General features: G+C 41.1%; 1 protein-coding gene and 1 pseudogene across 6 annotated transcripts in view; one reads left to right on the forward strand and one right to left on the reverse strand.

Moving 5' to 3' along the window:
* Positions 1-25,369, reverse strand: part of inpp4b (inositol polyphosphate-4-phosphatase type II B) — an 801,341-nt gene that overhangs the window by 650,173 nt on the left and 125,799 nt on the right. The gene's annotated exons all lie outside the window — the stretch shown is intronic.
* Positions 9,572-10,374, forward strand: LOC140725856 (Y-box-binding protein 1-like; annotated as a pseudogene).

Raw genomic sequence — 25,369 nt, forward strand, 5'->3', positions numbered from 1 at the left:
ACACCAGAATCGAATGAATCCAACAAATTACACATTACAGTCACCAGACTTGCCTCTCAGTGATGACGTCACTGACAGCAACATGACACCAGAAACCGACAGCGTTGTCTTAAACAAGACACCATCAAACCCGATGCCACTCAACAGGTCCAGAGGCACTATCCTGAAAGAAGCAGAGCGCCACCCAGAATACTGAACCTTTACAACTGTGATGTTGTTATGGACTGCTATTGTGAAAGCAGGCTTACTTGGAATATGGGTTTATGAAAGGGAAATTCAATGTTTTGTACATACTGTATACAGTTTTATTGTCTGTTAATCTAACGGAGGAGGAACTGAAATGGGTGGATCTATTTCTTTTACAGCAATGACATCCCCCTTAGCACTACCTATTGATCAGATGTCTGCGCATGCACATTGATCTCTTTCCCTCCCGTTGCAATGTGAATACACCAATTAAAGCCATCACCCACGTGCGTGCCTTTATTTAAGGTACCCCATGCAAGGCTTATTGAGAAAGTAAGGAGGCATGGGATCCAAGGGGACATTGCTTTATGGATCCAGAACTGGCTTGCCCACAGAAGGCAAAGAGTGGTTTTAGACAGGTCATATTCTGCATGGAGGTCGCTGACCAGTGGAGTGCCTCGGGGATCTGTTCTGGGACTCTTACTCTTCGTGAGTTTTATAGATGACCTGGATGAGGAAGTGGAGGAATGGTTTAGTAAATCTGCTGATGACACAAAGGTTGGAGGTGTTGTGGATAGTGTGCAGGGCTGTCAGAGGTTACAATGGGACATTGATAGGATGCAAAACTGGGCTAAGAAGTTACATATGGAGTTTAACCTAGATAAGTGTGAGGTGGTTCATTTTGGGAGGTCAAAAATGATGGCAGAATAGAGTATTAATGGCAAGTCTCTTGGCAGTGTGGAGGATCAGGTCACCCTGGTCAGACCCCACTTGGAGTACTGTGCTCATTTCTGGTTGCCTCACTACAGGAAGGATGTGGAAACCATAGAAAGGGTGCAGAGGAGATTTACAAGGATGTTATCTGGATTGGGGAGCATGTCTTATGAGAATAGGTTGAGTGAACTTGGCCTTTTCTCCTTGGAGCGACGGAGGATGAGAGGTGACCTGATCAAGGTGTATAAGATGATGAGAGGCATTGATCGTGTGGATAGTCAGAGGCTTTTTCCCAGGGCTAAAGTGGCTAGCATGAGAGGGCACAGTTTTAAGGTGCTTGGAAGTAGGTACAGGGGGTAATTCTTTTTTTTTTTTACGCAGAGTGGAATGGGCTGCTGGCGACAGCGGTGGAGGCAGATTCGAAAGGGTCTTTTGAGAGACTCCTAGACAGGTACACGGAGCTCAGAAAAATAGAGGGCTATTGATAGCCGTAGGTAATTTCTAAGGTAATGACATATTCAGCACAGCTTTGTGGGCTGAAGGGCCTGTGTTGTGCTGTAGATTTTCTATCTTTCTATGTTTAAACATTAAACCTTTAAAATTATAAATCTTGGATGACATATCCTCATCCATTAGTTCACACATGCAAACAAACCATGCAATGCACAATTCAGAATTTGCACTACCCTTCAGAGCTAATTGTCTCACTAGATCAGTAACTTTCTGATGGTGCTGAGTTGTGATTTTGTAACTTCTCCATTAGTTTGTTAAATAGGACTTCAATTGTCCTAAGGAGGCAGGAATGAGTTTGCAATGTTACATTGAGTATCTGGCCCAACTTCCACCAAACAGACGTACACTTTACACCACTGCATGACTTCATTCCACACATCTTCCCCCTTGCCCTCTATTTCATATTCCTCTCCTTTTGCAGTACAAACTGAAGGTATCCTGTATCTTATCATAACCATGGCAGAAGGCCTCATAGTGTGGGCCATATCCTGCAGTTTAATCCCACACAGAATACTAGGGGTGTCAGCACCCACAAGAGCAACTATGACAGTAGGAGATGAGCAAGTGCCACCACTGTCAGGCTGTCTGCTCAACCTACGATTACAATGATAGCTAGTCAAGTGAGATGGGACTGCAGCAGCTGAGGAGTTGTGCTCCAGTTTGGGGTTGTGCTCTTGCAGGTGCAAGATCAATAACATTCAGCATGCCAAGGGTTACAACGTAATTCACAGAGCCTACCTCCTCTTCCCTAAAAGCTGAGATAGGAGAGTCTAGCTAGAGATGGTGGAGCAAATGCACCTTCTTGTTAAAATTGTCTACCAACAATAACTAATTAATGTTTCGATGCAAACAGCTGTATCTGCATACACGTTAATACTCCTTTCTCAGACTGACATTCAAGACTGTTTGGGGACCTTGATGCAGCTTCCAGAGCAACGTGGTGTGCCACTCTCATACTCTTACGTCAGACAGGGAGGTGGTACCAACTGATACTTCACTCCAAGCATCAACACCAACAAATTCAGCACCTAAAAAGCTTGCATTTTAACCAACAAACATTCTGCTGGAGAAACTCAGTAGGTCAAGCAGCAACTGAGGGAAAGAAATTGTCAACCTTTCAGATCAAAACCCTGCATAAGAACCTTCCAATCTGACCCTAAACATCGACAACTCCTTTCCTCACCCAGAGCTCGACTCACTAAGTACCTGCAACAGATTGTTGCTCCAGATTCCAGCATCTGCCGTCTCTTGTATCTCCAACCTTGCATTTTAATTTGGTTTTGGCTCAATGCGGAATTGCCATTTTGAGGTCAGGAAATCCAGAAGAACGTGTTGCCGAAAAATTCAAAGTGCTTTTAATTTCTTCTTGAATGCTTCCCTTATCGCAAGGTCTGGCTCTGACTACCAGGGAATTTTTACAGCTCAAATCCACGGCCAAATGGCTTGAGTGGGGAATAACACTTTTAATTGGGGCTAGAATGAGATCACAGTGGGTACCGACTGTAGGAAGTAATTTTCAGAGGAATTTGTCACGATGAAGGAATACAGGGCACACATAATTTCTATCATGTACAATGTACACAATTCTGTGCACAGTTGGATAGACATCATACCGATAAACAAGGGTTTTCTTTGTTACCTCTGCTCTAGTGGAATTAGTGGAGGAAGTGAGGTAGGGCTCGGATGATGGAGGAGAGAAGGTGATGGGTTCCCTGTAGAGAAGACAACGGAATAGACTCAGATAGAGAGAATCTGGTCGGGTCAAAGGCTTCAGGGGATGGAGTACTGAAGAGCCAAAAATAGATCAAGCAGAATATATCAAGAGATGACAGGTTCATTCTTAGTATTTATCTGAATAGTTGTGAGCTACGTTAATTATATCAAATAATTTACAGCCTTCATCAGTGTTTTGCTCCCATTGACAATAATTACCAAGAATGAAGATGCCAAGATTGCTAATTCTCCCTTCCTTAGCTCGCTTCCATTGTAACATTGGCCACAGCCAATAAATAATATATGGAAGCCTGGTAGTCAGGCTTTGTCGTTTTTGGCTTGGTGTTAATAATAATCATCAACAATCTTGAAAATTCCTCAGCTTTTTTGCTTATTTATTTATTTGAGATACAGTGCAGAACAGGCCCTTCTGGCCCTTCAAGCCACACCACCTAGCAATCCCCTGATTTAATCTTACAAAGACCAATTAACCTACCAATCAATACATCTTTAGACCAGCACATCTTTCCCTTTCCCCCAGTTTCTACCTTTCCAAAGGGATCCCTCTCTACACAACTCCCTTGTCCATTCGTCCCTCCCCACTGACCTCCCTCCTGTCACTCATCCTTGCAAGCGGAACAAGTGCTACACCTCCTCCCTCACTACCATCCAGGGCCCTAAACAGTCCTTCCAGGCGAGGCGACACTTCACCTGTGAGACTACTGTGGTCATTTACTGTGTTCAGTGCTCCCGTGTGGCATCCTGTATATTGGTGAGACCTAACATAGACTGGGAGATCGCTTTGCTGAGCATCTACGCTCCATTCACCAGAAAAAGTGGGATCTCCCAGTGACCATAGATTTTAATTCCATTTCCCATTCCCATTCTGATACGTCCATCCACAGCCACCTCCACTGATGAGGCTACACTTAGGTTCAAGGAATAACACCTTATATTTTGGGTAGCCTCCAACCTGATGGCATGAACATCAATTTCTCAAACTTCCAGTAATGCCCTGTACCCCCCCTTCATCATTTCCCATTCCCTTATCCCTCTCTCACCTTATCTCCTTGCTCGCCCATTGCCTCCACCTGGTGCTCTCACCCACCCCCTTACTTTTCTTTCTTCCATGGCCTTCTGTCTCTTTCACCAATCAACTTCCCAGCTCTTTACTTCATCCCTCCCCCTCCAGGTTTCACCTGTCACCTGGTGTTTCTCTCTCCCTCCCCCCACCTTTCAAATCTACTCCTCAGCTCTTCTTTTCTGCAGTCCTGCCGAAGGGTTACAGCCTGAAATGTCGACTGTACTCTTTTCCTAGATGCTGCCTGGCCTGCTGAGACCCCCCAGTGTTTTGAGTGTGTTGCTCAGACTTCCAGCATCCACAGATCTCCTCTTGTTTGTTTTCATCTTTGGACTGTGGGAGGAAACCGCGGCACGCAAAGGAAAGCCACGCAGTCACGAGGAGAAAGTACATACTCCTTACAGGCAGCGGCAAGAATCAAACCCGGTCACAGGGTCACCGTGCTGCCCCAAGTAGGTAATAGGTCACTGTATTGGCAACTATGGAAAACCTGTGGTTTATCTTAGAGAGAGAATCCTACAAAGTCAATACTAATCGAGGGCAAATAAAGATGAGATCTAGTTAAATATAATGAGCTTTGACCTAACTCTACACTATAGCTTTTTTTCAGCTCAAGATACCTTCTTAAGAACAAGATCATTAATTGAAACATTACTAAAAGACATCATAATAAAAAGAACTAGATTATTGACAGCACAGTGGCGCCAGGAACTTGATCACCACACCACTCTGTGGAGAGGCTAACAGTGAAGTCTGGTGTTGGGCAGTCCGGGAGAACTGTGTGGCCACTCATGCTGAGAAGATGGAGCTCGGGGCTGCACACTACATCATATGTGTCATTTGAAATTGAGTTACTTTGGGGTGGGAGTATTGACATGCTAAGGTCTAGGACGTTTCCTTTTTGCTTCTGTTTTTACTCGTTTGACATCCAGGAATTTGAAACACACAGTGGATTTCATGCACCATAAAATTGCTCTAATTAGACTGCAATGTTAGACCTCAATCCATCAACATCACAATTATCATGTCAAATTCTTATTTTGCAACACAAGCTATGCAAACATTATACTTAACCCGTATTCAATATTTTTTTACTGATTACGCAAATGTTTGCTAATCAATCAACATATAAATATTTCTCTCCATGCCTATTTAGCACAATGGATTTTGCAATTAATTAATATTTCTCAGCACACGTAACTTCACTTCCCCACTCATTCAATGACAACAGTCTCCATTACACCAATACTGCTATGTTTTCCCACTTCAAAACATTAAACTAATTCAAAGGAAGAGACGGGAGTCTGAAACGTGGGTCTAACTTCGAGTTTACTTTAAGTGAAACACAGACATACGCAATTCACATATTTATACATATAACCTGTAATGAATTTATTTAAACAAACAAAAATGCTTAATTAACCAACATATATACAAGACCACTCAAACATTACTTAAACAGAGCAAATACTCCAGCTTTAAGATGGAAAAACATCTTAAACGACTACAGGGCACATCACACAACAGCATGGTACACCAAAACAAATTATAACAATAGAGAACATGTAGTCAAAAGTATTCTCAAAGTTTTTAAGTTCTATTAAAGAGAGACAGAGACAGCTAGAGATATATATACCGTAGATTCCGGATTTTAAGCCGCTACTTTTTTCCCACATTTTGAACAGCTTTGAACTTTGCGGCCTTTAATACGGAGCGGCTAATACATGATTTTTTTCATGCCGCCTCGTAAACATTTTGCCTCGTAACAGTAGACCAATAAAATTGATGAGTAGTTCACAGAGGTCCAATGAAATTGTACGATAAATCAAACGCACTTTCACAATTAAATTATTGTAAATCAGTCATTTGTACTCACCCTCATCAACATGGAAAACACTCGAAGCATTGTGCTGCCTTATGGCAGTTATTTAGTTTATAATATTTTCGCTTAGTAATTCATTTTCTAGTTAAAGTTAGAAGAGTTTTAACTATATTTGTTTTCTGTACTACATCGCGGGATGCTATGACGTCACATCCGGTTTCGCGGTGTCTTGTGGGAAAAATGCCGTTTGCGATAAACGGGACGGCGGAGCGAAAACGCTGCTTTTAAGTTAAAGGCGATCAATAACTTTTCCTGGTAGGCTGCAGTATATATATTTTTTACCAGTCGTTAGGAGATATTGGAATGTTGTTCAGTAAAGAAGTATACGCAACGTATATTTAAAAGTAGCCGCGTTACGGGCACGGTTCGAAAAAAAGCATTTGCAATATGTATTTGTTTTTGTTACCATATGGATTTAATTAAAAGTTAAAAAATCCTCACGTGTAATATCTTTCTGTGTAAATATCTCATATTACAACGTGGGACACCTGCGGCCGAAAATCCGGTGCGGCCTAAAATCCGGTGTGGCCTTTACAATTAAAAAATTGATTTTATTTCTAAAATTAGAGCCAGCGGCTTTTAATCAGGTGCGCTCTGTAGTCCGGAATCTACGGTATATTAAGAGAAATAGAAAGAGTGATAGAGAAGAAAGAGACAGAGATATTAAGACAGAGAGATAGAGAAAGACAGAGAGAAACTAATCATTCAAATCAGAAAAATGGAAACATGAACCTCTGAGCAGGTGTGGTGATGGAGGAAATTGCACAGTTAGGAATGAGGTACAGGGACAGTAGACAATACATTTTTCTCTATAACTTCTATAGAACTTCTGGAGTTCATTTGCCTCCACTGCAATGACGGGAGATAAATAAGTTTCATGGGAAATTGGGCATTATGCTCCTACAAGAACAGCCCAATTAGACCATAAGACATAGGTGCAGAATTAGGCCAATTGGCCCATCAAATCTGTTCTGCTGTTCCAGCATGGCTGATTTATTCTTCCATTCAACCCCATTCTGCTGCCTTCTCCCTGTGACCTGTGATGTCCTAACTAACCAAGAAAAGCTTACAAAAGGTTCAGAGAGCTAGGTAATGTTAGAGATCTAGAAGATTATAAGGTTAACAGGAAGGAGCTTAAGAAGGAAATTAGGAGAGCCAGAAGGGGCCATGAGAAGGCCTTGGAGGGCAGGGTTAAGGAAAACCCAAGGCATTCTACAAGTATGTGAAGAGCAAGAGGATACGACGTGAAAGAATAGGACCTATCAAGTGTGACAGTGGGAAAGTGTGTATGGAACCGGAGGAAATAGCAGAGGTACTTAATGAATACCTTACTTCAGTATTCACTATGGAAAAGGATCTTAGTGATTGTAGTGATGACTTGCAGCAGACTGAAAAGCTTGAATAAGTAGATATTAAGAAAGAGGATGTGCTGGAGCTTTTGGAAAGCATCAAGTTGGATAAGTCGCCGGGACTAGATGAGATGTACCCCAGGGTACTGTGGGAGGCAAGGGAGGAGATTGCTGAGCCTCTGTCGATGATCTTTGCATCATCAATGGGGAAGGGGGAGGTTCCAGAGGACTGGAGGGTTGCAGATGTTGTTCCTTTATTCAAGAAAGGGAGTAGAGATAGCCCAGGAAATTATAGACCAGTGAGTCTTACTTCAATGGTTGGTAAGTTGATAGAAAAGATCCTGAGAGGCAGGACTTATGAACATTTGGAGAGGCATAATATGATTAGGAATAGTCAGAATGGCTTTGTCAAGGGCAGGTCGTGCCTTACGAGCCTGATTGAGTTTTTTAAGGATGTGACTAAACACATTGATGAAGGAAGAGCAGTAAATGTAGTGTATATGGATTTCAGCAAGGCATTTGATAAGGTACCCCATGCAAGGCTTATTGAGAAAGTAAGGAGGCATGGGATCCATGGGGACATTGCTTTGTGGAACCAGAACTGGCTTGTCCACAGAAGGCAAAGAGTGGTTGTAGATGGGTCATATTCTGCATGGAGGTTGGTCACCAGTGGAGTGTCTCAGGAATCTGTTCTGGGACCCTTACTCTTCGTGATTTTTATAAATGACCTGGATGAGGAAGTGGAGGGATGGGATAGTAAGTTGCTGATGACGTAAAGGTTGGAGGTGTTGTGGATAGTGTGGAGGGCTGTCAGAGGTTACAGCAGGACATTGATAGGATGCAAAACTGGGCTGAAATGTGGCAGATGGAGTTCAACCCAGAAAAGTGTAAAGTGGTTCATTTTGGTAGGTCAAATATGATGACAGAATATAGTATTAATGGTAAGACTCTTGGCAGTGTAGAGGATCAGAGGGATCTTCAGGTCTGAATCCATAGGACGCTCAAAGCAGCTGCGCAGGTTGACTCTGTGGTTAAGAAGGTGTACGGCGTACGGCATACGGAGCTGGTATTGAGGGATAGGTCAGTGTGTGGCATGCACTGTGAAACCACACAGAAGAAGCTCCTGTGTGAAAAAGACCTTATATTCGAGAAAGTGCTGAACATCTCAATATCATTAGAAGTAGCCACATGAAGTGCTTCACAGATACAACGAAAATCTCTGAAATATGCTACGAATAAAATGTCACTGAACAGAAATGAAGAAAAGAAATGTTATCACAGTGGGAACAGGTCGCATGATCCTGATGTTTGTTGGTTTAAAGACAAGGAATGCAGAAACTGTGGCAAACAGGGCCTCACTGGCAGAGTATGCAAAGCTAGTACACAGCAGGAAAAGGACAAAATGCAGGGAAACAAGAAACCCCAAAAAGGAAAATACAACAATGTACACAAAATGACAGAAAGCAGTTCTGATGAAAACGACTCAGACAAAAGTGAATTGTCTTGTCTGCAACTTCACAGCGTGAAAGACACAGATGATCGAAGAGTAATATGGATCACTCCACAAGTGGCAGGCGTGAGACTGAAAATGGAGTTAGACACAGGCTCAGCTTTAACAGCGATCTCTGTACACGACTACAAATGACTGCACAGGACAGAAAGTGCATCCCAAAGGTAAAATTAAAGTGACAGTGACCCACGGAGACAAAACACAGCAGCTGAACCTCCATGTACTGAAAAATGTAGGACCATCGTTGCTAGGATGTGAATGGCTCAGGAAAATCCAGTTGGATTGGCACACCATCAAGGCACTAGTTGTGTCAGCAAAGGAGGGCAGCTCAGTGGAGAAGATGTCCACAGCTCTCCTCTCACCCATTGTCGACTATTACAATGACAAGGAGGAGCTAGACAGCATCAACAGGGAGACAGATATTGCCAATAAGCAGGATGATGAAGACTATCTGGAAGTAAAAAGCAGATGTACCAGGAGGAATTGACATCTCTCAAAAGACAGTGACAGCAGTTACAGGGAGGCACTTCGCAGGAGTATCAGAAAAGGATGAAGAAACTAGATCACAATACAAGCAAGGAATACAAAATGCAGAGCTTTTTCTGCAACTGGGGACAGAAGAAATGGAAAGGAATTATATTAGAGAGAAAAAAGAAGCAGAGAGAGTGCAGGAGACCCCACCTCAGACCGGCCTGAGCCGCAACCACCTCACGCAGCCTGTCAACACTCTGAGCGAGGCCGAGACGGAGCAGCAATCCGACAGCAGCAGCAGCAACAGCCAGACAAACCCAAATCCTCCGGAGAGAAGAAAGTCATCGCAACAAAGGCTCTTGGAACAGTAAAGTGGTTGAACATATGAAATGGATATGGATTCATCAACAGGAATGATACAAAGGAAGACGTGTTTGTACATCAGACTGCTATAAAAAAGAATAACCCACAGAAATACCTCCACAGTGTTGGAGACAGTGAAACTGTGGAGTTCAACGTAGTGGAAGGTTGAAAGGGTGCAGAAGCAGCAAACGTAACTGGTCCCGGAGGAGTTCCAGTCCAAGGAAGCCAATGTGTCACGGACAGAAATTGTTATCATCGCTGCAACCCCTGCCACCGAGGTCCACCACGTAATTACCAACAGAACATTGAAGGTGGAGAGAAAGGAGATGGAGCAGGGACAGCAACAGATGGAGAAAACCAAGATTATCAAAATCAGCAACATCGCCCTCCTTACAGAAGACAGCGTTACCCACTTCACTTTGTTCGTCGTCGCTATGGTCGCCGCCCACAATATAGCAACCAGCCTCAGGGAGAAATTACTGAGGGTGAAGAAATAAATTAAAACCAGGTTGCTGGGGAAGAAGGTAAACTTAACAGAGGACAAAATCAATTCCATTCAAACAGAACAGCTTTCGCACAAGGTAAATCTTGAACCAATGTTTTCCTCCATTGAGATTCATACACTTAATCCTTTGTGGGAAAGTTTCTTTTGCACATATATATTTTGAATCCTCAGCTAAAGTGTCTTGTTTTTCACAAAGAAGTTGGGAAACAGCATCAAAACAGAGGCAAATTCTGGCAACAAGCTAAGGTTTCTAGTGTATTTTCACACTTGTGCTGAATGTGCATCTGAAGGAATTCTCCCTCTTGAGCCAGACAGACAGCACTGCAGGTAATCCTTAATATCAGCAAAACTACTTAAGAACTATTTACAGCAGCTTAAGAACAATGGAACGAGCAACAGGATTCTGATCAAATGCTGCACCAAATGGTGAAAGATTACTGGTAAAGTGCTGATCTTTCTGTGAGTCATTGGATTGCCCTGACTCTTGAATAACTAGCAGAGACAGCAGATCACCAACCATTTCTTTTGTTGGTGGCAAGTCATCTCTGAAGCAGACCATGGAAATTCCTTATGCTCAGAGGTCAACTTTTCATGACTTTTATATGGAAATCTATATTAAAACAAACAAGTTTATTGACAGACGTTACTCCGAGGGGCAGAGAAGACCTCCCCTCCCAAAAGACTTCAGTTATAATAATAATTATTATTATTACATTACTTTGTTATAATTTCATATTATTAAGTTACTAATTAAACAGTGGGTGGGCGTTTGTATATTAAGGGTACACATACAGTATTTGTTTAGCATAAAAAAGTTGATACACTTTTTAAATAAAAGGGGATGAGTGTACCATATAGCCCAATGTATAATATGGGGCTATTTTATGTCGTAGTAACACGTTATTGAGCATGCACTATTGGGCACGTATTGATCTGTATATGTGTTCAGTTTTAGTTAGTAAAGAACCCTGTTAACGTCGCTCCAGTCTTCAGTGTTTTTATTAATGATATTGTTGTGTAAACGGCCACATACACATCAGACATCATGGTTTGAGGCCTAGTTCTCGCTACAACAAAGGCCAAGTAGTTCCCCTATCATCTGATTCCCAGAACCACTCTTGTGATTTTTGAATTTTCTCCCCATTTAGAATATAGTGTACATCTTTATTTCCTCTAACAAAGTTCATGACTATACACTTCACTACACTATATTTCATCTAACACTTCTTTGCCCATTCTCCCTATCTGTCCAAGCCCTCCTACAGACTCCCTACTTCCTCAACACTACCTGCTCATCCATCTATCTTTGTATAATCTGAAAACTCGGCCACAAAGCCATCAATTCTGTTATCCAAATGGTTGACATATAACAAGAAATGAAGCAGTCCCAATACTGAGCCCTGCGGAACACCACTTGTCACCGGCAGCCAATCAGAATAGGCCCCCTTTGTTCTGACTCTTTGCTTCCTGCTAGTCAGCTAATCTTCTATCCATGTTAGTATTAATCCCATGGGTTCTTACCTTGTTGAGCATACACGTGGGGCACCTTATCAAAGGCCTTCTGGAAATCCAAGTAAACAACATCCACTGACTCTTCTTTGTCTAGCCTATTTGTCATTTCCTCAAAGAATTCCAATAGATTTGTCAGGCAAAGTTTCTCCATAAGGAAACCTTGCTGACTTTGTCCTACTTAATCATGTGCCTCATCCTTAATAATGAACTCCAACATCTTCCCAACCACTGAAGTCATGCTAACTGATTAATAATTTCCTTCCTTTTGCCTCCATCCATTTTTAAAGAGAGGAGTTTTATTTACAATTTTTCAGTCCTTGGAACCATTCCAGCATCTAATGATTCTTGAAAGATCATTACTAATGCCTCCATAATCTCTTTAGTGACCTTTTTCAGAACCCTGGGGTGCAGTCCATCTTATCCAAGTGACTTATCGACCTTCAGACCTTTCAGCTTCCCAAGCACCTCCTCATTAGTAAGAACAACTACACTCACTTCTGACTCCTGACACTCTCAAATTTCTGGCACACTGCTAGCGTCTTTCACAGTGAAAACTGAAGCAAAATGCTTATTCAGTTTGTCCCCCATTTCTTCATCCCCTATGACTACTTCTCCACCATTATCTTCCAGCAGTCCAATATCCACTCTCACCTTTCTTTTACTCTTTATATATCTGAAAAACCTTTAGTGCTCCCTTTGATATTTTCAGATACTTATCGTCATATAGAGTCATAGAAAAGTCTCTCTCTCGCATAGATATGTATCAATATATTTTATTGCACATAAAAGCCATTTCATTCGGCCACTCTACAACACAGATAGGATTCATGTGGAAATTCAATGATATAATTTTATATTTAAAAATAAAATCACATATTTTATAAGATTAAGAATCCCAGATAAATAGTTCATAAAACTGGTGTATTTACTGACAAGATTTGCCTATTTTAGCAAGAAAATTACTATTATAACAATAGAAACGGCAATAAGAAAGAAGGTTGTGTATCTGTGGAATTTGTTGCTACAGGCATCTGTGGAGATCAAGTTATTGGGTGTATTAATGGCAGAGATTGATAGGTTCTTGATTCGTCAGGGTGTGAAAGATTACAGGGAGAAAGCAGAAGAATGAGGCTGAGAGGGGAAATGGGTCAGCCATGATGAAATGGCAGAGCAGACTTGATGGGCTGAATGGCCTAATTCTGCTCCCATAGCCAATGGTCTTATGGTCTATTTATTTATTTTTTTTTCTGGAAAGTGGATGTCTGGGCTCTGGGTGATATCAACTACTACACTCCCATCAGACCACATTTTGATCTATGAAGTTCTTACTTACTCAGTTAAGCCCATCACCTCTACTGAGACAGTCTTTCAAGATGTCCCCAGGTGTAGCCAGCCCATCTTCAAAGATCCTTCCTCTCCCAGAGATTAGGTTTTTAGTGTTTCATTTGTTCTTTTGGTACAACTGGGTTTCACAGAATGGGGTTGCTAGCCCCATGCCCAACCCTCCTCCCTTCACAGCTGGGCTTGGGAGCATCAGTGGTGGAGTTCAATGAAGTTTGGAACGCCAGAAATAGTTGGTTTCGGTCAGCACTCAGGAGGGAGTATGGAACTAGGTAATATAATTTGGAGTCCCAAATGCTTAATCTTGATAATTATTCCTAAGAGTAACTGGAGATATATATCAAATATAATGATTGAAGACGTGGTGGTTACATCTGGAGAAGATGTTGTCAAGAAGGTTCTCTAACAGTCAAGAACGAGGTGAAAATCTTTTGGTTACAGTGCTTTGTTAGATGTTCATCACAGTACAAATCAGTCAGGATCACCCTGTACCAGCAAGAAAGGCAAGTAAAGAAGTAATAAAGGAACTTGGGTATATGCTTTCAAACCAGTCTGAAACAGTTTAGATAAGAAACTTGTGAACCAGTACTGACCAAGTCACACTTCAGCTTTGCAAAGAAACTACATAAGTATAGACCAAACACAATATACCAAAAAGTGATTATGCAAACACATAAGCAAGTGAAAAGAAAACTAAAATTACAAGGGAAAATGCAATTAAACAATCTGGACCTTAATCCAACAATTGTTTTGATCACATTTCCTCACATCCTAGAGAATTAGCATGTTCTTGGTCATTCATGTAAAAATACATAGTGGGAAGGTGAAGGCAAGAACTCTTGAGAAGCAGGGGAAGCTGAAGAACATTAACATCATTCCAATGGCATAAGAGGATTTCAGGTGGAAAGATATACATTTTATTTTGTTTAAAAGTGATCAAAGACTTAACAGATCATTTGTTCAAACTAGCAGGCGTGAAAAAAAATTGTAATGGAATTGACTCACTGCTTGAAATGAAGATTCTCTCAGCTAATCCACATTTCAGGATACAAACAGCAAATAAATAATCTAAGCTAATTTATGGACAATTTAAATGCTAGTCCAGATCAGAGGTGAGAGCCGATTTCACTCACTCTCTGCAACCTTCACGCTTTTCTTCAGGGCACCAGGGTCTCTCGCTGTTCTGTTGTTTGGTCCATTTAAACACCAGCCCTAATAGACTGAAAAGACAGGGTGTCAGTAAGGGCGAGACCCAATTATGCTCGTTCTCCGTGATGGTGTTGAGTTTATGAAGACTGCCACGGCTGCTGTGCTCTATACCCGCTAGTATGATAAACTGATAAGTGAGGCTCTGGGCCTACTCTGGGCTGCTCCGTGCTTTGGATCTGGGGACTCAATTTTGGCTCGGAATACTGTTGTTCACTTCAATTGTGTGCATGATCGGTACTTTTTGTTTCTTTCTCTCGCACATCAAGTGTTGGTCTTGAGTTCTCTCGGGTCTCTTGCTTCGTGGCTATCTATGAGCAAGCAAGTCTCAAGTTTGCATAAGTGATATATTCTTTGATAAAATTAATCTTGAAACTTGAATCTTGATGTGCCAAACATCTAAATTTATAAATTTCAAAATGGGAAATATACCACAATATGTGCTTGCTTTCTACATGATGTAAATTATTAATGGTAAGTCACAGTATGGCACAAAGAAAAAATAGCTACAAAGTAGAATGAAACATCTAGACCAGGGGTTCCCAACCTGGGGTGCCCGCACCCCCAGGGGGTGTGAGATGGAATTTCAGGGGGTGCGACAAAGAGTGGCTTGTGTCCTTGAGTGACGAGTCACGAGTCATCACTCAGCCAGCTGCCAGTGTGCCTTGAGAAGTGGTAGTAACATCTGTCCCAAGCACACTCCAGTCTCCCGCTGCCGAAGTCGAGAGAAATGTAAACTCACTCCAGTCTCCCGCTGCCTGAGTCAGCATTAAGGATTCTCATTAGTGTTACCTGGGAAGTTACACCTCAGAGTCGAGGAGTCTCATCATTGTTAGCTAGAAGGTTACATCTCAGAGTTAAAAATCATCTCATAATGCCAAAATTTTTATATATCCCGAATCAACCATCAAGTAACGACTTTGCGTTAAAACCAAACCCACAGACAGTAGGTAAATTATTCAATTATAAAATTTTAAAAAGCCACATTTTGATAAAAAGCAGTTGAAGTCATTCATTCGTATTTGTCTCAATGCATTAAAGAAGTTTTTGAATTTCAAAGGTTTTTTTCTCTTAAAAAGTTTTTTTCTTGAATCGTTGATAATTTTGAATTGTGTTAGTTGAGGTGGTATCATGGTTAGCACCGAGGATTTTGAATCGTGTGATGGGAGTTCATATCGCCAGTAATCATCGGAAATAGGTGTGCAAATTCAAAGAGAGTAGCCTAATAATTCACGTCGCGTCCCCATAGCATTTCCACCTGATGATTTATCTTGGCTTAACCGCAGATAATATCGTAATATAATATTCAAAAGCATATTTCTCGTGATACTTTGCTATAGGCATGTCTGGTTGAATAAAGCGGTCATCCCTGACTTAGTCAGATAGTTTTTCTCATAGTAGTTCATATTTTTCCCTTCATTAACCCTTCATCATGTCAAAAAGGAGGAAATGGAATGATGACTATGTGTGCTTTGGTTTCACTTGCACAACAGGAAATGATGCTTGCAAAAACCCCAGTGCGTTCTTTGTAGCGTTGTGTTTTCCAACTCAAATCTGAAGCCATCCAAGCTTCAAGAGCACTTCAAGAACAAGCATGGCGGAGCTGATGTTGAAGGACATGATGTTGGGTCATTGAAAATCAAAAGAGCTCATTTTGATTCACAAGAAACTCTTCCAAAATTAGGTTTTGTTTCTTTTGAAAAACCATTACTTCTTGCTTCATACCAAGTGGCATATAAAGTGGCCAAATCCAAGAAGCCCCATACAATTGCGGAAGATCTCATCAAGCCATGTGCACTGGAAATAGCAACAATTATCCTGGGCAAAGAAGCAAGAAAAAATTTTGAACAGGTGCCCCTATCAAATAATGTCATTCTCAACCGAATCAGTGATTTGAGTGAAGATATTTTGGACCAAATCATCTCAGATGTCAGAGCTAGTCCTCTTAAAATCTCTATTCAGTTGGATGAGTCAACCAATATCTCCAGTTGCAGTCAACTCATCACATTAGTGAGGTATGTCAATGATGGTGCTGTGAAGGAAGATTTCCTGTTTTGTAAAGATCTGAAAACAAACACAACTGCAAAGGATGTGATGCAGCTGGTGAAAGACATCTTTGCCAAACATGATTTAGATATCAAACTCATTGGTTCTGTGTGCATTGATGGGCACCTGCAATGCTTGTAAATAAATCTGGCTTTTCTGCATCAATGAAAAAGGAGATTCCAGACTTGCAAGTTACCATTGTTTTCTTCATCGGCATGCTTTGGCATCAAAAACATTGCCTCCAAATTTGAAGAAAGTCATTGATACTTGTGTGAAGATCATCAACTGGATCAGGGAGCGTGCTTTGGACCATCGCATCTTCAAATCATTTTGTGAGGATCTGAAGTGAGCATTCAGTTTTGCTTTTCCACACTTTGTCCGTTGGTTGTCACGAGGCCAAGCATTAACCCACTTCTTTGAACTGCGGGAAGAAATCAAAGCTTTTCTGGAGGAGCGTGAATGTGATCTGGTTGGGGCAATGGAATCACAGGAATTCGCCCAAATGCTGGCTTACTTAGCTGACATTTTCACTCGTATGAATGACCTGAGTGTTTCTTTTCAAGGAAAAGGGATAAACATATTGAAGGCTTATGAAAATTTGAATGCCTTCAAAGAAAAGTTACGCCTTTGGCGTTGAAGGATGGAAAGAGGCAGTCTCTCAAATTTTCCTTCACTCGAAGAGATGGTTGATGATGCTGGATCCATAACTCCTTCTGTGCGTGAAGAAATTGTGGCTCATTTGGAAATGCTGTCAGAATGGTTTGATGGATATTTTGCTGCTGGAGACCTGAAGATTTCAGAAGAATGGATCATGAATCCATATTCCTACAATTTGGAGAAAATGTCAGATGATGAAGAGCTGAAGGAAGATCTTATTGATTTGTGGACAAATCGCGCTCTTGAAATGCAATTTGAAAGCAAGACTTTGGAGGAGTTTTGGTGTGCAGCACTGGATATGTTCCCAAGACTTGGTGGAAAAGCACTCCGCGTCCTCACTCCATTTGCAACAACATACTTGTGTGAATCTGGATTCAGTTCTCTTTTGTCAATCAAGACAAAATCTAGGAATCGCCTGAATCCACAGGCAGACCTGCGGATCGCAGTCAGCAAGAAAGGTCCACGTTTTGACAGAATCATGAATGAGAAGCAGGAGCAAAGAAGTCATTGAATTTTATGTTCACAATTGGGATTGATTTTACTGTTTACAATTTTTTCTGAATAAATTAGAATCTAATTGCTCAGTTTATATCTGCATTTTATGCACTGAATTAAAAGCTTATTTTTTTTAAGTTCAATTTGTTCACCCGCAGTATTGTATGTGGTTCAATTTGTGGTTCAAAAATTAGAAATTAGACTTCTTCATCTTCAAATGTGATATTACTTTTGTAGGGGGTGTGAACATTAATCAAACATTTCCTAGGGGTGTGGGGCATAGAAAAGGTTGGGAACCACTGATCTAGGCAATGAAGTGTCACCAGCATTCACTTATTTCACATTTCTTGATACAATACCCAAGTGATGGTAATTTCACAGTAGGTTATTTGACCAAGAGATGGATTCAAGGGATGCAGCTGTTATAATCCAGAGCACCGACATATACTTTCCAGTTGAAATAACTAAATGGCAATGACAATCGAGCCAAGAATTCAATAATAGTTATAATTCTTTCCAGACCATCACTCCTATCCTTCCCAACTCATTACTGCCATCTCTGTTTTCTGCAAGGTCAACTGCAAAGCTGGGTATCAAATTTCAGATCTAGCTTATCTATTTAACATTGTCCAATATTTTGTAATTTGTTGACAAAAGTCACCAGAGGAAACAGAGTGGATAATTCTGATAAAGAAGTCTACAAAAAAGAAACAGAATATTGATCTGAATGTGGACAGCGTTAGCAGTCCCATCTGGTATGAGACACTTCATATGTGAAAGGAATAGTGGCTGACTTCTTTGTTGCATGCTAATGTTGTCTAACAGCCAACATTGGGGCTGGAAATCACTCAGACAGCTCCAACATCTTAAAGGACAGCCCCAAAACCATCAGCCACCAACATCATCACACATCTTATGGAAACTGCTTTATAGAGCACAACATGGCTGGCAGCACTGAGAGAAGGCTGCAACAGAAAAAAATATTGTTGTAATTCACCTGGTAAAAGGCCTAACAAATAAACAGACAAAGAACTATTCAGTACAATTTGTGAAACTCAGTTTTTCCAGATATTCAAGGTTGTACCAATGCCAAATTCTCTCATTTATACACGTCAATTACGTCAGATGTGCAGTGGTCTTTATTGTACACAGACACAAGATAGGTGGGAAATACGACCATAATACATGGGAGCAGAAGAAGGTCAAAGTGAGGTGTCCTGGTGAAGTGTCTCAGCCTCAAATGCCAATTGCTCATTTCCCTCCACAATTGTATCCTCTTTCTTCAACTGGAATGGGTTATTTGAATTGCTTTTGAGAAATTCATATTGTAGAAACATCTACACTGCCTTTAGAATCTGAGCTAACCCACTAATAATAACATAACATCTGTTGAAGACAATCTCTTGGTCCTCCAGGGATGTGTATTTGACAAAACAACTGCACAGCTTTGAAATAATCCTCCACAAAGACACAAAATATACATTTTTTCAGATTGTACTCTCTCTTTGGATTTCAGATGAATATACAAGTGTTCAATAGCATATTTTGTAAAAGGCCTCTGCAGCAGTCCGGTATCTGATAACAAAGACACACTAGGTGAGGAATAGTAATGCCATTAACTGTCAGTGAGAATCGGTGAGATTTTCTCTTGGAGGCCATCAATACCCAAGCATTTGTGTATGTGAATGTTATATGCCAGTTATCAGCTCACACTAGAATGTCTTCGATATCTTGCTCATGATTTCAGCCTGATTCAGTATCTGGAGGTTCTGAATGGATCGAAGCACTGAGAAAATATGAACAAGTGACCCTACTTATGACCTTAAAATGAAAGAATGTTCTTTAACAGACCAATTCCTGCAAGGATGCCCTAGAAATGAGATGCTTAGATTTCAACAATTCAATTGTGCTGGACATGATCCGGTCTAGAAAGATCTTTCGCCAAAAATTATCTTGGATTTCAATTTTTCCAGTGCTCCTTGATCCCACATTTAGTCATTTGCTGCCTGATGTCACCACCAGCTCACCTTGTCATCCACACTTAATACATGCCAGCTGGTCCTGGAGAAAGCCAAACTAAACTTCAATGAGGGAGCAGTACAATAGTGCTACCATCATCACAGTTAGTGATACCTTCTGTTATTTAGCTGATGACTGAGAACAGACCATTGAGGTGGTGACTGGATCAATTGAATTTTTTTCTTCTTTTTGTGGACACAATGTAGCTGATGAATGGTCTATCTCTGCCAACAGTGACCCTTGTATTGGAGCAAATTTGTGGAGTTCCCAGCACTGCAAATGAGCCCCAAAAATACCTTCCTGCTTCTTGAATCATAGCTTACCCTCTGACATTGTTAACAAAGCTTTTAACCACCTTTCATCCATTTCCCACACCTCTACCCTCATTCTTTCTCTTCCAGAAAAAAAAAAGACACAAAGATTTCCTCTCAGGAAACCATGCTGGGTTTGGCCTATCTTGTCATGTGCCTCCAGGTACTCTGTAATCTCATCCCTAACAATCCATTCCAACAACTTCCCAATCACTGATGTCAGGCTAACAAGTCCATAGTTTCCTTTCTGCCGCCTCCCACCCTTCTTAAATAGCGGAGTATCACTTGCAATTTTCCAGTCATCTGGTACAATGCCAGAATCTATCAGTTCTTGAAAGATCATTGTTAATGCCTCTACAATCTCTCCACCTACTTCCTTCAGAACCCGAGGGTGCATTACATCAGGTCTAGGAGATTTATCCACCCTCAGACCATTAAGCTTCCTGAGCACCTTCTCCGTCGTAATTTTCACTGCTCAAACTTCACTTCCCCAACACTCTTGAATCTCCAATATACTGCAGACGCCTTCCACTATGAAGACTGATGCAAAATACGCATTCAGTTCCTCTGCCACCTCTTCAGCTCTCATTACAATATCTCTAGCATCATTTTATATTGGTCCTAAATCTACCCTTGACTCTCTTTTACCCTTTATATACTTTAAGAAGCTTTTAGTATCTTCTCTGATATTAGTCACCAGCTTCCTTTCATAATTCATCTTTTCCTTCCTAATGACTTCCTTAGTTTTCTTCTGCAAGTGTTTAAAAGCTTCCCAATCCTCTATCTTCCCACTAGCTCTGGCTTCCTTGTATGCCCTCTCTTTTGCTTTACAACCTTGAGATTCATTTCCTTGCAGACCTTCACAGTTATATGAGAAACAAAATACAGTCCATAAAAGATTTCATCCAACAAGACAAACAACCAACGTGAAAAAGACAACAAACTGTGCAAATATTAAAAAATGGGAAAAAAATATCGAGAACATGACACATCCTTGAACGTGAGTCCATGGGTTGTGGGAACAATTCAGTGATGGGGTAAGTGAAGTATCCCCTGATTCGAGAGCTGGCTGGTTGAGGAGTAATAACTTTTCCTGAACCTAGCGGTATGAGTCCTGAGGCTCCTCTACCTTCTTCCTGATGGCAGCAGTGAGAAGACAGCATGGCCTGGATAATGGGGATCCTTGATGATAGATGCTGCTTTCCTGTGATGCCACACCATGTAGAAGTGCTCAGTGATGGGGAGGGCTTTACTCATGATGGACTGGGTTTTACTCACTACTTTTTGTTGGATTTTCTGTTCGAGGGCATTGGTGTTGGTGTTCTTAGAGGCTTCACAAGCTTCTAAGAAAGAGGAGGTACTGCTGTGCTTTTTTCATAATGGCACAAGTGCTGGGCCCAGGACTGATCCTCTGAAATGATAACATTGAGGAACTTTAAGTTGCTGATCCTCTCCACCCCTGATCCCCAAAGAGGACTGATTCACAAATCTTTGGTTTCTTTCTCATTAAGTCAATAATCAGCTCCTTGGTCTTGCTGATGCTGAGTGAGAGGTTGTCACTGGGGCACCACTCAGCCAGATTTTCAGTCTCTCTCCTATATGCTGATTTGTCACCTCTTTTGACTTGGCAAATGACGGCAGCAAAGGAAATGTGGGTTATCTGAAATTGGAAAATTCATTATTCATACCATTAGACTGTAGGCAATATATAAGGTATTATTCTAGTTTGCATTTGATCTCGCCCTGGAGATGCAGAAGGCCTGGGACAAACAAGTCAGAGTGGGAATGGGAAGATGGTGGAGAAGTTGAAATGGCATGCAACAGGAGATCTCAAAATGGTTCTTTCAGTCAGAGTGGAGATGTTTTGCAAAAGTCACCTAGTCTGCGTGTAGCCTTGTGATTGTTTTGGAGGACACATCAAGAGCACTGAGTGCAGCAGACAAGTTTGGAGGAGGTACTGGTGTATGTTTGCTGGACTTGGGGCAGTTGTTGAGGTAGTGGTGAGGGAGGAGGTGCAGGACAGAAATTGGGCAAGCGGTGCTGCAGCAGAATAGCTAAGGCAGGGTAATGATAGGCTCATACTGTTACAGACAAAATTACCTGGGAAGGGGGAGGGATGAACAAAACCAAGGAGTTATGGAGAGAGGGGTCCCAGCAGAAAGCAGGAAAGGCTGGGAAAGATGTTTGTGGGCTCCTTTTGCAACAAGCAGAAATAATAAACAATGTTATTTGGCTGCAGAGGCTTATAGGATGAGGATTAAGAACTAAGCAAGCTCTATCTTTGTTCTATCCGAGTGAGGGGGTGGAGGGAATGGGAGAACATACAATATGTCTGGAAAAAAGAGGAAATGTAAGAGAGGGCTCCATCAACCACAATAAAGAGGAAGCCAGATTTATTGAAAAAGCAGAACATTTCTTGGAAACAAAAGCCTCAGCTTGAGAACAAATGTGGCAGAGATGGATAAAGGGGATGGCATCCTTACAAGAATTGAGGTGGAAGGAAGTCTAGCTGAGGTAGTTGTGGGAGTTAGTGGTTTTATAATGAATGCCAATAGATTCTGTCTCCTGAGATGGAGACAGAGAGCTCCAGAAAAGGGAGGGGGATGACAAAAAAATGGGTCAAATCAATTTGAGGGAGGGTGGAAATTCATGCAAAAGTTAAAAAAATTGATTAGTTCCACACAAGTGCAGGAGGCAGCAGCAGTGCAGTTGTTGGCGTAGTGGAGAAAGGTGCAGGGAGTGGCGACAGAGTCAATTTGGAACATGAGATGTTCAAAACAGACAATGAAAAGACATGCGTGGCTAGGGCCCACCTTAATGCTGATGGTTATCCTTTCAATTTGTAGAAAATCTGGAATTTGGTGGAGGGTAGCCTGATGGATCTTTGTTCCAATGGAGGGCTCTAAGACCTTCCCAGTCAAGGGTGAGAGTGAAGAGGTATATAAAAAAAACTAAACATCAATAGTGAAGATGAGGCAGTTAATGCCAAGTTATTAAAATAATGGTGGGCACGTTAGGTTGTAGATGGAAAGGACTGGACAAAGGGAGACAGGACAGAATCAAGATCTGAGGAGTTGTTAGTCCCCTTCCCCCAGATTCCCTGCAGCTTAACAGGCTCCTTTTGTCTCCTTCCCACTTCCAATGAAGGATCTTCAACCTACAACACCGGCTCGATTTCTCTTTCCACAGATGAGGCTTGAACTTCTGAGTATTTCCAGTATTTTCTATTTTCATTCTCTACACCACAGTCAGGATACTGCTCTGACACAGAGATTTTGAGCTATCTAATGTACTCAGATGTTTCCTAATTGAAATGAATGAACTGAATTGGCTGGAGTTACAAAACACCTTTTAAAATATTGCCAACTTACTTCAGCACATTTTTATTTTTAATCAAAAATGATTTAGTTATATTAAAAAAAAACATTGTAAGCCATGAAAGTAAGAAGCGGTTGACTGCAACTTTCTGTAACTTGGTTTCAGTTATTTTAAGTATCTTAAACGAAGAAATCAATGACACCAAGAACACAGCTCTGATAATAAAACCATTTCCAGCTATACTAATAAAACTACGCTTGATTACCATTTATCGAGGAATATTGTTTTAATAGAAAGAATAAAAATTTACTACTTTTCCACTTTACTAGGAGCTTATGGAGGATTTTACGTTTGATATTATGCAAATAACTTGCGCAAATGCTCAAAAATTTAATCTACACATTTTCAATACTGCACACAAAGCATAACTGTACCCATATTATTTTTAATGGATGCTACAACTGAAGAGCTTTCTGAATTATTCCATTGTCACTTCCAAGTACTGCAGTTAGATATTGTGAATCCTACAAGTTAATAGCTCACACTGAAACTTACAGAAATGGAAGCAAACCCTGCTCTATTCTCCTCAAATGGGTGTCCTATGACCTTCCTGTTCCCAGCTGAATGGGGCTCTGCTTTAAATGCAGCCCAGACTCAGCAGTGCAGTGCAGCAAGGAACTGACAGAAAACAAGTGTGTGAACTTTTCCAGTCAAGTACTCACCATATTATGTAAAGAAAGTATCAGGGGAAAAGAAAAGAAACACAGTATCACTTAATGCACGGATTGTGCCACATCAATTTTTAAATACCTCAGCATTTCATCCTTATTGAGGTGAACACATGGAGAAAAACACCAATAACCAATGCTTAGATATGGCTGTGGGAGGTGGGGGGGGGGGGGAGCATTCATCTGAGCCCAAATTTTTAAAAAAGAGGCTAACTCATCATCCTTCCACAGTCCACCATCCACTACTTGTCTCCCCAATCGTCAACGTACTCCAACCTTCCTTTACTCAAGAATCTCACCCATGATTCATTGCAAGACCACAGTACTGTTCAAAAGTCTTAGGCACATATACACACATAATATATATGTATACACACAAACACATAATACCTTTGCACAAATCTGTACATTGTTCTCCAGTCAAATGAAACCATGTCTTCAAGCCTCCCAGGGATTTATTAGACATTATCAATCAGTTACAGCAATGTTATTTCGCCCCATGATTATCCAAATGCCTTAGATGAATGGCACCAAAGGACTTTTTGAACTTAATTGTTGGAGCAACATTTGTCAAACAATTCCTCTAGCTTTAGTACATTTTCTTCTTCCCTGTTTTAATTTATGGTCTAAACTTAGGACAATGCTAAAATTCTCAAAGATTCCCTCAAAAATTATGAGAAGCTCTACTTATTTGAAAGCTGAAACATTAGTTCAACATTATCAGCCTATAAATACCTTAAATGCAACCTACCCATTGCCTCAAATACCCAGCAGCTTCTTAGTCCAACATCTAGCTTAATTATCACTTACGTTCTCAAACAGCCACCATACGTAACTGAAAAGCTAATGAAAATTAGTAACTAATGAAAATAAGAAGCTCCTGAAGACAGGCTACTCATGATTTCCTTTGGGATAGACTCTTTAAGCCAGATCAAATTTTACTGGAGGCAATGATTCCATGGGAAGTATCAGTGGTAGGGCTCAATTGTATCTACAACTAACAGGATTACATAAACAATACATATATACACTAGAACTTACAATTTTGTTAAGGTTATTGGGATGTTGTTTATCCTGACCAGGGCATGCACATGTCAAATTCTCAGAAGAAGGGATCAGTCACTGAGAAGAGGTGAGGTAGATGTGGGTGACATGGATTACCTCAGGTCAGGTTGATGGGTAGATGATAGATGGGAATTGGGAATTTAGTGGAATAATCAAGTCTGAAAGAAACAAAAACAGGACAAGAGGTGCAGCAGCAGAATAGTTAAGGCAGGGTAATGATAGGAAAAGTTGGAAGTAGAATGGGGGGGGTGCAAGGGAAATAAGGAATCAGAAGTTTGAATCTGTACCCATTTCCCTTCTGACCCAGTTCCCATTGTTGCAGTCAGTATCAGGACTCATAGATATGATTAGAAACATGGGAATAAGTGCTTCCGCACTCTTTAC

Source organism: Hemitrygon akajei, chromosome 4 (assembly GCF_048418815.1).
Source record: "Hemitrygon akajei chromosome 4, sHemAka1.3, whole genome shotgun sequence".
Classification (NCBI taxonomy): Eukaryota; Metazoa; Chordata; class Chondrichthyes; order Myliobatiformes; family Dasyatidae; genus Hemitrygon; species Hemitrygon akajei.